Here is a 15,961-nt window from a genome sequence, read left to right as displayed (position 1 = left end):
TTTAACCACATTACAGCTTTTTCAAATTGGTTTTTATGATGGCATATAACATGAGACAACATAGTTGTATGAAAATGAGTTTCCATGAGCTGTGCTGAGAAAGAGATAAACCAGAAAAATCTGACACGCTTTTGGATACTGAAATGTATACACAAAACTACTGCTGTTTCCTAAGGAAGGGGAGCAGAGAAGGAGAGAAGGAGAAGTTGTAGTGAAAATTTCTGTTATTAATTTCCCTGTGCCCAGATAAGGGCATGATGAAAAGTGATTTTTATAGCCAGCCTCCCTAATACTACTTAAGGAATAACACCTTTCTCTCTTCCACAGTCTGTTGCACAGTATTCTATGTGGTATGAGATTAGGGCTTCTTCAAGACGTTCTTTGCTCTTCCCTTTTTACCTAATACAATAAGGTAGGGGTTGTCAGGATTTTACTATGCAACAGTAGAATTTTTTTTTTTATGTTAAATCTGCAAATGCCTCTTTCTCTGCATGTTGTCACACAAATCTCTTAGCAAAGAGGTATACTAAGCACCTACAATCCTAATCCAAAGGTCACTTTTCCTAATTTAGGCATTTAAATTTGTTCTGTAATGAATGCGCCCCCACCTGACATATCTTACCTACCATACTTTTGTCTCAGGATCCTCCTCCTCAGCATATTTCTTCTAATTCTAAGACAAATGAGTTAAATGAGTGGCCTATGGAGTTAAAGAAGACGATCAGTACAGACTACATGTCTGACTTAGAGAACCAAAAATGAAAAAGATCCATGTTTCATTGGGTTTTCTTCTGTGTAAGACTTCACACACTATTATCTATATGAGGTATTTTAGATCCTAAACTGAAAGATCTTATTCAGGCCAGAATCTACAGGTGACAGCAGAAGATACAGCACTTCACACATTTTAGCAAGGATTCCTTGCAATCCCCTTCAGACATGGATTCTAAATTAGGAGTAGATTTGCTCCAGACTTTCTCTATAGGCAGTGAAGAAAGGCAAGTACCTTCAGAGAAGTGTGGCTCTGGTGTGCCTGCCTTTCTCCACTGACAACAGAGGAAGCGTCAGGCTGCTGTGGTCCATCTTGGGTACTTCAGTTAAATGATGGAATGAATCCATGTGTATCAGCTGCAATGCTGGGAATCACAATAAGTTTGAAATCCATTTTAAAGTCTTGTAAGTATAATATAAATCATATTTCAAATTACATATACTGCTGGTGATGTGTTTGTGAAGTGGTATGCATACACATGCATGTGTGCACAGTTTACGTATGCTTTATGCTACAACAAAGGAAAACAGCTTGGTTATATAGTCTGCAAAATAACAAAGCCAGTTTTCAGAAAGATCTTTACATGGAGATCACAGGATAATTATTTTTAAGAAGTGAGTTTTATCCAGTTGTACAGTGTATTAATACTTCCAAAGCCAATGAAATGCAATATTGAATTTGTTCTGGTTGAGTATGATTATACGGTGAGACCATTTTGACCTGATGGAATGATAATAATAAAAAAGCCCAGTGGTAATAAGCGAAACTTTACTACTGACCTCTGTAAAGACTTATTACCGAGCCTCATATTGTCATTGACATCCAGGATCAAGAGTGCTTGCAAGCAGTGGACTTAAAATGAAGTTGTCTGGTTTTGGCAACAAAATATTCTGCATTTAGCAAAGGCATATGTTTCAAAACTCAAATGACTTCACTTCAAATTAAAGCAAAAAAAAAATAAAAAATTTTGAAGTGTAGTCATTTGATAATCATTTGCTTTAAAATAAGTAACATATTTCTATCTAATGGGATCCACATCTTTAACAAGTGAACCAACAGTGTAACAAACAAAAAACAACCTGCTCTTATATATAATTCCAAAATAAATTACATCTAGCTCTTTTTTGTTGTTGTTGTTGTGCTGTTTTCCTTTTTTTGGCTGCCTGTAGAACTCCCACAATTTTTTCATTGCTACAATGACAAATGCTATGAGAAAAGACCTGGTCCACTGCCAGAAATCTACTCTAGACTTCAGTATATGTTTCTGCTTTCAAGAGTCAATTGTTTTCCTTCTCTCCCAGGGGCCACTAGCTACCTTATTACCAGAAAGAATGACCCCTTGACAGCACAATTGAGATCCAGAAACTCAACAAAATTGTAACCCCTCCAGTGGCATCAGAATTCTAATCAACAGCAGAAGATCTGGAAGACAAATGTACTTGTATATAAGGCCACCATATTAGAAAGTGGATTCTCAGCTTGCAAAGAAACCTATTTCTATTTTGTTTCTTTTAATATTTTTATTACCCCCTTTCTTGTAACCTTTCCATTGCTAGTGTTCCTAAAGCAGAAGGTTTTTCACAGCATGGGAATTATCTGTGCTCGGTTTACACAGTTTGCTGCCTATTCCTTCCCTTGCAATCTATTTTGTGAGTCGTACAACTAGACATGGGAGCCCCTAGTCATTACTGATTTTTTTCTCCCACTCAGTTTAACTCACTAGCAGAACAATTGTTCCATCAGTATTTTTATTGCCTTGTAAGAAACACAGGCACAGAATCTCCAGCCTTGAAACTGCAGTGAAGAATGAGCTCAGCATGTTAAGGTGAACTTCACAAAGAATACAGCTTGCACTTACAAAGGCATATACTGAAATAGTGTCATACAATAACATTTCTCAAGTACAATTATTACTGTAAGATTCATTTACCTACTGGATCCCTTTGCATACCCAAAAGCTGAGGATCGAATGTTGTTTCAGATAAATACAACTAAAAGACGTTTTGGAACACAAGACCCTACTCTAGTTGTTATATCTCTATAGGTACAGCTCTGCTCCAGAATCCTGAGGTCACCAAAATCTGTGCCTCTAAATTGCCTAAATGGTTTAGTCTGGTTTGAGGTTTGTTTGGGTTTTTTTCTAATGTTGGCAATCTTTGAGGAAATCTCAGCATGAGTTAAAAAGTTTGAAAAGTGTCTCTTTCTTGTGATTTTATTACCAGGATTACCTGACATGTGTGTTCGAAGGAATTTTTTTAAGAACATCCAACCAAATGCTTGAAGACTAAGGAACCAAAACATTTCTCCCAGATATATTGCCATCTGACTATCATTACACAGAAACTGGGAAATACTTTGATAACTGTAGGAGAAAGTTTCTCAAGATACAGAAGGATAAAAATGCCTAAAAACTGACCAAAAGACCAGGCATGGTAGAACACAAGCACACAAGTATCCATTGCGTTTAACAGGGATTTAGGTGAATGCAGAAATTTGCAGAGACAGGAGTCTTCAAACAGCATCATGGCCTGAGATGCAAAAAATAACTGAAACAATATTCTTCTGAACATGCACTGGGAAGAAGGATGTGAGAAGGACAAGAAAGCATGAGGTCAAAAAAACAATTATTTTTTTACCGTTCTCAGACAAAAGTCATCACATTTTACAAACAACAACAAAAAAGGTATTAGACCCCTACATAATCCCCGGAAGGAACAGCAGATGGCCAGCCTTGCACCTTCAGAACAGGAGCAGCACAAATAGCAATAACATGATTTTTCCTGCACAGTCCTACCAACAAAATGTCACAGTAACGCAGAGAAAGTGTTGAGTGCTCACCCACCTTTCATTGCTGAGGCTCAACAGTTCTGCTACAGGGAGTCAAGAGGGAGGAGGTTGTGAAAAAGGGCTCTTCTGCCCTAGAAACAGGGCTGCAATCTCTGGCAAGGGCAGTTGAAGTAATGTTTTGATTTTTAGGTCACTGCCTTACAGTAAGCTCTGTGTGATGGAGCTCTTCCTTTGTCAACAGTCATAGTAGGAGGAGGGCTGCTTTGCACTTGTGTTTTGCCACTGAAAATCTAATCCCAGGATCAAGGACTTTAATAATCTAAAGGGAAAAATTGTCAAGTGCATCTTTTGGTGCTTGTACCCGAAAACATACGGCCTCCTACTGACTTCCATGTGAGCACACATCTTTTTGATTTCTATTCAAAAGCCCAAAAGCAAGTTACAGTTTGCTTATATGTGTAAGTACCATACCTTAAAAATAACCTATTGAAATAATGCTGTCGGAGTATGAGACCTACCTGACTGATGAAATATTCTAAAAAGGGTAGCTCTGAGCTTCCCTTAATCAGAATGAAGTAAAATCTAAAGATAATAATGAACAAGGAAGTAGCTTCTTCTGCCAGACCCATCAAGTTAAATGGCTCTTTGTATTGTTCAAAGTGTGTACCCTATTGTGTTCTGTGGCAGAGGGTAAAGAGAGGGAACTTTCAGTGATGTTTTGATGAGACAACAAAAAAAAATAATATTTTGACAGAGCTCATCCTATTAAAAAAAAAGAAACAAACTCCAGCGCAAACAGAAATCCCCTTAATATGAAGAATGAGGTTGTATGTAGAGCCTTCCAGTAATACTTAAAGGAAATGTGCCGCTCACAACAGAACAAGCTGCACAACTAAAGGCCCTAAGTGCTTGGCATCATTTAGACTTAGTTTTAAATACCTATGATAGACGTTTTTTGGAATATGTTTCCTGAAAGTAGTGTCAAGGATTTTCTTCAGCATTAGCTTGTGCATGCTGATAGGTTGAACTGCTGCTCATACACCCAATAAATACAAATGGGATTAGTTCCTGTGTATGTACAAAGTTGGGTGTGTTATTTTTTTTATGCCAGTATTGGGATTTATTTGCCGTTCTGATAAAACGTTTACCTCACTCTGCCTCATCAATATTAACCTCACAGATCAACAGATCTTCATATTGACAGAACAGAGAAGTCAATATCTCCTTATTATTATTTAATAAGTATTTCATTGTCAGTAACTGAGTGAGAACAAACATCTGTGCAGTATAATGGCACGCACTTTAATTTTGCAAGGTTACTGTCTTGCATAGGTTCGACAGAAGAAAACTAACCCATGGTAGAAATCCCTCTAATATCAGCGTATAAAATGACAACATGTTGAAGGACATATAAATTGAACAAAACAGAGTTTTTTTAGTCCCAGTTTTGATATACAAATGTTGGATGTGTTTTACTGTGGCTTCTGACTATGATTGATAGTAGATGCATCAATTTCAAGGTTTGTGAATTTAAGTAAATTGTTGTCAGTGGTATCACTTCTTCTTTTTTGTATTTTTTTTTCAAATTATCTCCTTACAAAGAGTAGTGTATTACAAATTGAGACAGGATATACATAAAGCATCAATTTAGCTTGAATATCCACTTACAACAGTAAAAAGAAAATAGTTGTAATAAGAATGTGAGTACTTCAGAGTTGTTCAGAAAACTCCAGAGTATTTAAAAAAGCACTTATGGTTTTTCTTCTAAATAATCTTTGCTGTTTATGTTTGGAAAATACTTTACTTGCCTTTCTACTCAAAGAAAAAATATAGTATTTATTAAAAAAGGAAAAGAGAGAGAGAAAGAAAAAAAGGGTAGTATCAGGTCTCAGAGACTTATTTTATCTTTGTCTCAGAATATAATTCCATTCAATTATACATTAGCAAAAAAAAAAAAACCAAACCTATTATCAATCCTTTGCAACCTGTGGGGAGTTTATTAAACCTTCATTTCTCAGTGATAATGATTTATTTGACTGAAAAGCCTAAAGAGCTTCCTTTAAAACCTGTGGGGATCAAGCATCATACAGCAAAGCTTGCTATAGTTCTAACACCTTCATAAATTAGCCAAGTCTGATTTTAAACTAGCTTTCCCCAGACCTCAGATAAGACTTCTTATCTGATGATGTCTGACTTAGGCTCTGGTGAAATGCACAGATACTTTTTATTATGTTTTCCAACACATGGTTATGACTTGTTTCCATGTATAAGTGTGTTGTGTCTATGTAGCTACATGCCTGTCTATATGCATAAAGAAATGTATATGTTATTGGGGGGGGTGGTGGTTGGTTTTAGCATCAGAGTCTACAAATGAATAAAGATACTATCTTCATTTTACTGTTCTCTAAAAGGGGCAACATGGAATGGATTCTGTAAATCTAACTATACATGTTGCTGATTAAAAGCTGATGGTAACAGTTAATATACAAGAGGACAGACTAGTTTTTAACATATTTTTGAGAAAAAAAAAAAGAAAATTAGATGGAAAAGAGCATTTCCAGATGTGACTGTATAGAGCTTGATTTGAAGCACTTTTGTTATCTCCTTATTAATGCATATAAAAATGTTCTTGTGAAATGTTATGTTAAAACTCCATCCTAGTAGATATTTGTGCTTATGAATTGATTTCTTATCCATATTTTATGGAGAAATAGCTTGGCACTGGATTACAGCGCATTATTTTCCAAACTCCTTATTAGACTCTGCATATCTCTCTACTGTGCCTCCAGGCTTAAATTAAAAACAAACTTAAGTAAAATTTAAAGAGACAACATTCAGAAACTTTTTTTTTCCACAGCTTCTGAAAGTTCGTAATTATTTTTGTCCCTAATAGGCCTGCCTTTGAGATAATTTGATGGCTAGGTTTGTAAATCTGCTTGGAAAGGTCTGGCATCCCATAAACATTAAGGGGAGTGTATATCACAAAAATGATTTTCCATATAAATAATGGTATACAGGATTTGGCTTAAATTGTCTGCTTTCATTTGACTTTTTTTTTTTTTTTTCTCCTCTAAGATAATTTGGAGGGAGGCAGGAAGGTCAAACTGATCACAATTTGGAAATGAAACTTGGATAATTGAGCTAAGTAGGCTGAACTTGCCAGTCACTTGTGACCTCCTCCCAGTTAAACATCACTTCAAACTGCTGAAATGAAAGGGCATGTGTACAGTTGCACAACATAAATAGAGCAAGTGGAGTTTCAGTCTGGGACCACGTTATCCCTTGTAATCTTCTTGCTTTGGTTTTGTTTGAGATGGAGGGACCCTAGTGCAGGGCAGCACTGCCTCGAGAAGGTGCCTGGCCACTCGGTACATTCAGGGAACTCAGTGAAAGTGAGCGGGATGGGTACACCGGCAGGGCTACTGGGCAGGATGCTGTGGGAGCAAAACAGCCCTGGGCCTGTGATCGATGACAGACTGAAGCCTCACAAATAAACCCATGGTAAGGTCACCTATACAGACTGCTGCAACTGAAAGTTTACGGTGGTCCCTGTGTGTGAACCTAGTATTTTGCTGTTCATTTTGAAGCGATTATTCAAAACACCTTGGCAGCTGAACCCTACGTGCTTTCAGGATAATTATTTCTAATCGTGATTGGCAATAATAGTAACTGCCATATTCAGCCAGCACCCAGCTGTAACGATTTTTCTTTATTATTATTATTTGGGTTAACAATCGCCACTGACAACAATGTCTCCCGACCCTCCTCTCCCTCCCCCAGACATACAGGGAAATGAGTAACAGTGCTGTGCAGCAACCGTTGGGTGAGCCGCTTCTACTTTCCCCGTGGGCTCGGTGGGGCCGGGGGGAGAAGAGCGCGGCTGGAGTGAGGGACCGGTGCTGCCGCCCATCCCGGCGGAGCAGGAGATGAAGCCACGGCTGTAACGAGTCTCTTAATAAACCTCCGGGTCGATGATGCATCGCTCGCTAGTGAATCCTCGCAGGTTTATTTATTTTAACTAAATCTCCCAAATGGATCTCAGCTCCGTGTTGGCCCTGGCGAGAGGCGAGGCGGTGAGCAGGGGACGGCGGAGCCGATAGGTAGCACGGGAGTTTACAGCGGTACCTGCTGCTCACAGCGACCCTGCAATTGCCCCTCTCCTCGGCTATCGCCCCCCACCTCTTCTTTCATCCGCCTCCTTCCCCGCCCTGCCCTGCTGAGGGCGCCCTTGTCGGGAAGAGCAGAAGGGAGCAGACCCAGCCGCGGGACATCCCCAGCCATGCCGCCCGGGGCCGCCGCCGCTTCGGAGAAGGCCGCGGGGGGGGGGAAGGAGGGGGCAGAGGGGGGAAAGAGGGAGGGAGAAGGGAAGGAGGGAAAGACGAAGTGTGAGAGTTTCAAACCGAGGGAAAAGGTGGCCCGCTAGCGGATTTCTAAAGTTGGCGGTCATAAGAGACAGGCGAGGGCCAGAGTTTTCCCTGCCGGCAACGGAGGCCCGAGCACCGCCCCCCGCCGAGTGCAGAGCAGGGTAGCGGGAGCGGCGCCGGCCGCCTCAGCCCCTGTCAGCACCTCCGGCGGTACAGCCAGCCAGTGCTCCGACCGACCGACCGCTGCGCTTAGCGGCGTTTCTAAACTCGCGGTTATTCACGGTCGCATCAGAGCAGAAGTTTGGTCCGCAGCGAGGCTACTTGGGGTTTCACATCGAGCCCACGCGCTTGCTGGTCCCGCACGGCCGCCGCGCCCAGACAGCGGGAGCAATGCCAGCTGGCCGAGATCCTGAAGCCCTTGGGTGCCTTGAGGGTAAACACAGCGAGCTCCCCTCGGACACAAGGCAACCTCCTGGTTGTAAGACCAGGAGTGGCAGAGCAGCTGCAGCAAGAGCCGTACCTGCTCTTTGTCACCTCTCCACCATCCCCGAAGCCTCAGCCCTTCCCAGGTCACCGCCCGCTCCACGGGGACGCCGCCGCCTTCCACCGGGAGCGGGGGTCAGAGATACCGCGGGCTGGGCGCTGCTGGCGAGCGCCGAGCCCCGCAGCCAGGCAGGGGCGGTCAGCCTGCAGGCACACACCACCGCCCCCCGCCGGGGATGCTGCTCCCTGACGTCAGATATTTGCTCCGTCTTTTGTTCCGTTACAAACAGTTCTAGGCAGCAGCTTACCTGCCTTGGGTGGCGGCTGCTCTTAGGCTGCCGCCGGGAAGCATTTTCTGGCGGAATCAGTCATTCCCTCCTCCCTCAGACCTGCGATCTCCGCACCTGAATTAATTATGTCAGCATGCAGGGAACTGGCTCACAGACTCCTAACACCAGTGTTCTGCTGCCTGAAACACACGAAAAGGGAAAGTTTCTTTGTAATCTAGCTGTAACCGAGGATGTCACCCAAGCTTGATATTTGTTACCACGACCCAGTGAAGTATGTGTGCTGACAAGTATTACCATTCTTCCAGCAATCTTTCCCCTCCACCTTTGCCTCATTCATGGCCGTTACTGTATTGCACTTGTAATTGCACGTTAACCTAGTAAAATAATTGCTTTATAGCAGATTACTTGCAGCAGACATTTATTCTTCTCCCGATCCAATGGAGTTATTAAAAAGTAATGGGTGCCAAGACAATCAAGGAATATTTCCCAATTAAAGAGGAAAAATGGAACTGTCACCATTTTCCACTGCCCGTGGGCCAGTACATGTGCCCGTCTTAAACACACTTTTTACATCACACAGACACGCGCGTACGTAGTGTATGCGCATGGTGCACATGCACACACGTACGCACACCCCTATTCCACAGCCAGCTCCCTGTTTCTTGCGGAGATTAAAGACTAACTTGAAATCTAAGACAAATGAATTGTCGGGGAAATTTATCACCTTTCCCCACTCTAATCCTTTCCCCTGCTGCAGTGGAGTTTCGGGTCCTCAGCCAGGTGGGCAGTCCCACCAAGCAGCCCCCGCTTCCCACAGCCACCTCCCCGTTGAGTCCTTTACGAGGCTGAAGTTTTTCAGCAACTCGGTCCCTCATTTACTGTATTTGTTTTATCCTTGGTGTGTGCGCGCAGTGCCTAATCCCCCGCGCGCGCGGGTCTGTCGGGTCCTCACAACGCTCGCATAATTTTTTAGTTCATTTTATCCGGAGTGCTCCTGGGTGATAGCTCTCCCCGCTGCAGAGCGCTCCGTCCTCACTGCAATACCCTTTCGTTCTGGGGGCGCGCACGGTAATTCTTTACAACGAAATTGCTTCCCCTCTGGTTCCTACATTTTAATTTAGTAAAGGACTGATTAACTGTGGCTTTAAAAGGGCCAGGTCTGCACTGGCTCCCAGCGTCACCTCTCACCTCTCCGCAGCCCCTGGCTGGGGTCACTGCGGGGCCGCGGCGGGGGAGCTTCGGCTCCCGCTCCCTCCGCCCCAACCGCAGCGCCCCGCGCATCACCCGCCCCGGTTCCCCCCCCTCCCCGCCCCAGGCGGAGGGGCAGAACAGCCCTCCCGGCTATGCCGCCGGTGCCCCGCTGCCTGAGAGTGTCCCCGCGGGAGCGGCGGGGAGAGCAGCTCTGCCCGGCTAAAACAGCCCTTTGGGTCGTTTCGGTTTGCATCGCCCTGCCTGCACGGCACCCTTGGTTTTGACTTTGAGGGAGGGGAGCGAGAGGAGGACCGGCCGGGGTGCATCGTGCTGGGGAAAGGCTTCGTGTAAACTTCTACGCTTTGAATGACTAACTCCAAAAACCTGCTGAGTTTGACTGCATTCAGGCACGTGCCCAGCTCCCATCGATTTGTGGATTCATGGAAGGTGTAAAGACACATTGATAACATTTCAGGTTGGGTGTCCCTGAGCCAGCAGATCCTCCCTTCTCTGCCAAGCCCTAGAAGCAGTTTACAAGGAGGGGGGAAGAAAAAAATAATAAATTTATTTTTCAGCTGTAAAAATGCATTTCCAACGGGGGTCATACTCTAACAGGAGAGGCTACAATAAAAATCACAGGTCGCTCCTGAAAAGGTTTCACTTCGAGCATGTCGGGTCCTCATAAAATTATACTACAGACTTTATTCTGACGATCCTAGAAAAAGAGGCAATACAGACCCAAGTACGAGCAGTAAAGATCAAAATGAATTTATTTGCAGATACGAGCATGAAAGGTGCAAGTACTTTTTTAATAGTCTTGATCTTTACAAAATGACCGATGTAGGTAAAGGTAAATACCGAATACCCGAGAAAATACAATTAATTTGAAGAAGTTACCTTTCCTCGAGTGTACCGATGCATTTACAAAACTGGTGCGGAGCCATCGCTTTGTTTGTTTTCCTAACGTCTACACAAATTCCAGCAATCCGCAGAGCAGTAACAGCTTTTTCCATGTGTTTATCATCGAGGTTGCAACAGGATTCTCCTCGATTGTTCTGCCTTTCTCGGGTTTGCCTGTTCTCCCGCTCTGCGCTTCCCAGCTACATTCGCTTTGGTTGAAAAATAAACAGCGGAGTTTTTAACAGCAATTTGAGATTATAATGGTTACTGATCCCATTCCTTCCATCATAATCTTCAAGTGGGTTAAGATTAATGATAGGAGGTGTTTTAGCAAGGGGTGCGGGTTCTCTTCTTCAAAGACCATCGCTATGATAATTTACTTAAGATGTTGACAAGACTGACAGTAAGGCTAATTTTTTATTAGGCTGCGCTGTAGCAACTGTAGGAAGCATTTGTGTTGTTATTTAAGCACACTGTATTTCTGAATGCCTTCCTATAAATATTATTTGGTCTTTGCCCGATGCGTTTGCAACTGAGATGACTCCCCTTGCCTTTGTTTCAAGAAAGGTATCTCCTTGTATTCTGATAAATACTCTTGTCCACCCCCACTCGTTCCCGCACACGCACATTTTTAAAAAGAAAATAAATTCGAGCAGCTACTGTCTCGCTCCAGCTAGACAGATCTCCCGCAAAGCATTGTGTGGGCTGGTCTTAGCTGGGGGCAGCCAGGAGCCGACGGAACTGGACGTTGGGTTTGAGGGATTTTTTTGTATTTTTTATTAAATGGCAAAATATCCCTCGAAACTACAAACACGCAACCGTGGTGCCCCGGTGTACAGGAGACTCGGGCGCCTCTTTAAACGCGGGCGGTTCAGGGCAGCTCTGGAGGAGTCCTGCCTGCTCTGCCCACCATCGGCGCTGCCCGGCTGGAGCGGTCCAAGCCCCGCGGGCTCTCCGCACTCTGCACTCGGCCAGGCCCCTTCCCCAGCCCTTCCTCGGGGCTGGCGGGGAGCGTGGCCCGGCAGGAAGCGGGGTCAGCGCGGGGTGCGGGCAGGACGGCGCAGAACAGCGCGCTCTCTCAGAGGGGGGAAGCCCGGGCTGAAATCGCAGCAGACAGGTTGGTTTTACCCTTCTATCGTGTTTTCAACAAACACCAAACCGTGGGCTTACCTATAAATTACAGGGGTCATGTGACGCTCACTTGGCAGCGTTTTATTGCCCTTTTCCCCTCCCCAACCTCCCCGTTGTTTTGCTCTGCTGCCGTGCGGGGTGCCGGGAGCTAAGTCTGTGGGGCAGCAGGACTGGCATGGGGCCAGCGGGGCTGCCCTTGCCCCTCTTCGCGCTGCCAAGCCAGACATGAAGTCAGCGGCGGGGGCTACAACAACGCGTTTCTCCTCCTCATCGCCACCCACAAACCCCACTCTGCAGCAGCGGGAAGAAGACCGCCCTGTGCACAGTTCGTGTTACAACCTCCCGGAGCAAAAGGGGCGCGAGGCAAGGCTGCGCTTCCTGCTAACGTGCGCTGTCCTCTGCCTGCGCGCCCCGCGCATTTAACCCTTTACTCCGCACCCCGGGGCGCGCAGGGCAGTGCGCAGGGAAGCGCGCAGGGAAGCGGGACGTTGCTCCACGGCGGCGCCTGGCGCGGCCAGCAGGGGGCGCTCTGACGTTGCGCCTGGGAGTCCGCACCGCAAGCGCACAAGCGTGTACACATACGGACACACACGCGTGTACACACACGGACACACGCACCATCACCAACACCCCTCCGTCCGGGTGTGCGTGTTACCGGGCCTTGGCCTGCAACCGGTGTCCCCTCGTCTCGCCTCACCCCGTGCGTGTACGTGCCCCGCACTTTATGCAACTTATTAAATACAAGGATGAATTGTCAACATCCTTTTTTTCGCGTGTTAGTTCCGCTGATCGGGGCAGGATTTATTTCCCGATCTCGGGCCCGGAGCTACAAGGCGCGATCTCTTTGCCTTAAATAAAATTGGTCAAATGTTGACAACCTTTAAGCCAATCTAACACTCAAGATTACTGATGGGAAACTAATGAGAAAATATCAGATCGTCCGGCCCGAGGGCTCCTAATTAAATCTTAGCTGATTGAAAAATAAAAGCGGGTTTAGGAGCGGGGGGGAGGAGGGAAGAAGCTCCGGGCTGAACTTCAGCTCTCCCTCATTTTACATGATATTCCGCCAATCCGCCCCTCCCGCCGCTCTTCCCCCTCTCCCACCCTCGAAAGCCTAATGTTATTTCGCTGGTTGTTTCGAGAGCTCCGAACGCTGCTATCGTTCTTTGCCCGGTAAATATTAAGGCCTTTAAGCAACGTGATTTAACTAATTAGAAAATTTACATCATTAAGTCTCAGGGAGAGAAAAAAGGAGAAACAAATCTGTCAGTCATTTTAAAAGAGACAGGCCCTATTGAAGTGTGAAGAAATCGGCTCTAATTCAAAAAGGCAATCGGGCAGAAAAAGCCCTCAACATTACCCTGCTAGTTATTAATCAGAAGGGGGTTCCCCCTCTCTCCTTCCCCGCAACGGCAAGAGCTGAAGCACATCGTTAGCTTCTCCCAAAGCTGCCGCGCAGTTTCCATTCAGTTTTTTTGCCACTCGCCCATGTCCCACATTAATAGCGAGTATTTGTCCATTCAAGGCTCACAGATTTGAAAACGTTTCCGAACTGGGGAAACAGACGCAGGAAAAATAAAATAAATAAGGCTCCTCACCTCCGCCCCAGGCAGACACAAGAACTGTGCTGCCCCCCGTCCCCCTCACTTCAGTCAGGTCCGAAAGTAAACCTGCTCTGTGAAAACTAGATTATGGCTTGGTTTTCTCCTTTGCCCTGCATTTCTAAACAGAGACACAAGCCTGGAAGTGGAAAGGCCCCCTTCCTCTTCTTTTTCTGCCTGTCTCCACCCGCCCCTCCAAGGGCTGTCTGTGTTTAGTGTCCGCACCAGAGTCCAGCAGAACTATATGAACCTGGAGTGTAAATCAGAGGGACGGGGTTACCGGTGTCGGTCCCCGTCGGAGCGGTGCGGGACGCCGGGGCCAGCGCGGGAGGAGGCGCGCGGCCGGGACGGCTGCGGGGGGAGGACGGGACATGAGACAGGACACATGAAGTACCTTGGTTCAAATCACCGTGTTACATCTCTCTCGCGCTCTCTGTCGCCCTTTCAAAGGCGGTCTCTAATCCTCCCCTTCCAACTGTTCACAGTGACCTATAGTATAAATAAGAACCACATCCTACTTTGCGTTTTCTCTATCCTAATCTCGATGAACCTGACGGTGGCTTTAATCAAAGGAGTTTGCACCGGTCCTTCATGGAGCTAATTTAAGGTATTTTAAACACGCTTCGTACAAAACCGGGCGATAGGGGCCTATTTCTGATCTCACGGCCCGGGGAAGAGCTCTCCTGCGGCTCGAGGAATTAACCCCGTGTAAATGGGTTCAGGATCTGCCTCCTGACGGGGATTTTACTTGGCAGTAGCCTGTAAAGACAAAATATCCGGGGGGGTTGGGGGGGGGGGGGGGGTGGAGAGTGGAGTCGAGTGGGGGAACCTCTGGCAGTCCTATTTCAGCTTCCAGTGCCAGCGTGCGCTAGGTAAGAAGATGCTTACAGAACTGTAAGGTCTTCACCAGGACCGGACACAGACCTTTACTAGCGCTACGCCCACCGAAGAGAAGTCCTCTGCGGAGCAGCCCGTGGGGTGCGCGGCGGTGGTGTAGTCCCTTGCACCGGCCCCGCTCCAGCCCTTCTCCAGAGGGAGAGGGACTTCGAAACATGTGCTCCTAAATGAAAACCTCTTTCCATAAACCAACTGAAAACCCGCCCTTGAGCCCCGTAGAAACACACTGAGGCAGGCTGATCAGCCAGTGCGAGGGGTGCTACTCGCCAGTAAGGAACGGAGAGGGAAGGGCAGAAGGAATGGCCTTGACTCCACCGCCCCCCTCCCCCCCCCCTTGTATCAGTTTGTCTTTCAGTTTTTCAAAATGATTGAGCTTTTTGAAGAAGGCCCTTTAGAGGGAGAACAAAACCAGCAACAGCCTGCTTCCCCAAAAACAACATGAATATCAACCTGTCCTCTGGCAGGGCTTCAGAGCTCAGAGGCATTGCAATAAAATTTACGGCGTCCTTAACAACTCCCAAGTAAAAGCATTAAAATTCCCTTTAATTGAGAAAACATTGATTTTTAACTCTGGAAAGAAACTAACCCGTAATTTAATTGCAAACTTTCACCGACAGAGCAGCATCTCAGGGAGGCCACATTCCATCTTTAATAGAGCCACTTTATGAAGTGATAAAAACAAAGAAAACATGACAAACAGAGACAGTTGCAACTGCGAACGAAGTTATTTGCCTGCCCTTTCCCTCTTCGCAGCTCCAAACTATAGTAGTCTTCCATCCTCCTTCACACTCCACCCCTGATAACAAAACACAAGTATAAAAGAGAAGGATTTGGGATTCAGGGGAGAAGAGGTTGTTCGTTCTTTAAATAACGATTTACCTTTACCAGGCAAGGGGTAATGGCAAGAGGTTGGAGAGGACAATGTCACAAAATGGTAGCCTCCTTCTTTTTTTCTTCACCCCCCCCTCCCCCCTTTTCTTTTTCATTTTTTTCTTCTTTTCTTTCTTTTTATTTTTTTTTCCTTAAAAAAAAGCCCCAAACCTAATCGGATAGAATTTCCTTACTTCCCTTGGTCGTTGCAAAAATCATCTCTAAAGGGAAGAGAAAGGGAAATCCCACCCTCTCTTTCTATCTTATTTCTGTATCGGTTTTTGGTATTATAGGAGAGTAAAGAAGTTTTTGTTTGGTGGTTTTTCATTGATCAGTCACTCTGAGCTAATGTAATTATCCTCATCAATAGAAGGCTGCAGAGAGAATCATTATGTGGGTGACATTGATAAATGATCACCCAAGAGTTGCCTTTTCTCTTGGGCACCCCCACATATGACCCTCCCACATACACAACGTAGCCATAGAAACACCTTGAGATCCTCAAACACTGCTGCAAATGGGAGAACACTGAGAAAGCGACAGAAATCCAACTTTAAGCACTTTCTACCCCTGCTGCCTCCTCATTCCTTGAGCAAGGAGCCACCGAGCCAGGCTCCGCGCCCCACCGCCCGGCCCCGCGCCCTCTCATGGCACCACAGTCAGTTTGGGGGGATG

At 45.6% G+C, this 15,961-nt stretch overlaps 1 long non-coding RNA gene across 1 annotated transcript in view; it reads right to left on the bottom strand.

Moving 5' to 3' along the window:
• Positions 1–11,474, bottom strand: part of LOC130605059 (uncharacterized) — a 38,885-nt gene extending 27,411 nt beyond the window's left edge. The window contains exons 1-2 of the long non-coding RNA XR_008973603.1: positions 10,785–11,474; positions 8,715–8,875 (exon numbers count right to left, since the gene is read on the bottom strand). This is a non-coding gene — a long non-coding RNA (uncharacterized LOC130605059). The remainder of the gene's footprint in view (positions 1–8,714; positions 8,876–10,784) is intronic.
• Between the last annotated feature and the right edge of the window lie 4,487 nt (positions 11,475–15,961).

Source organism: Pezoporus wallicus, unplaced genomic scaffold, assembly GCF_028554395.1.
Source record: "Pezoporus wallicus isolate ANWC-B61680 ecotype Strahan unplaced genomic scaffold, APGP_CSIRO_Pwel_v1 contig_5418, whole genome shotgun sequence".
In the NCBI taxonomy this organism is placed as follows: domain Eukaryota; kingdom Metazoa; phylum Chordata; class Aves; order Psittaciformes; family Psittacidae; genus Pezoporus; species Pezoporus wallicus.
The sequence above is the reverse complement of the archived record's forward strand: the minus strand, read 5'-3'. Positions and strand labels throughout refer to the sequence as shown.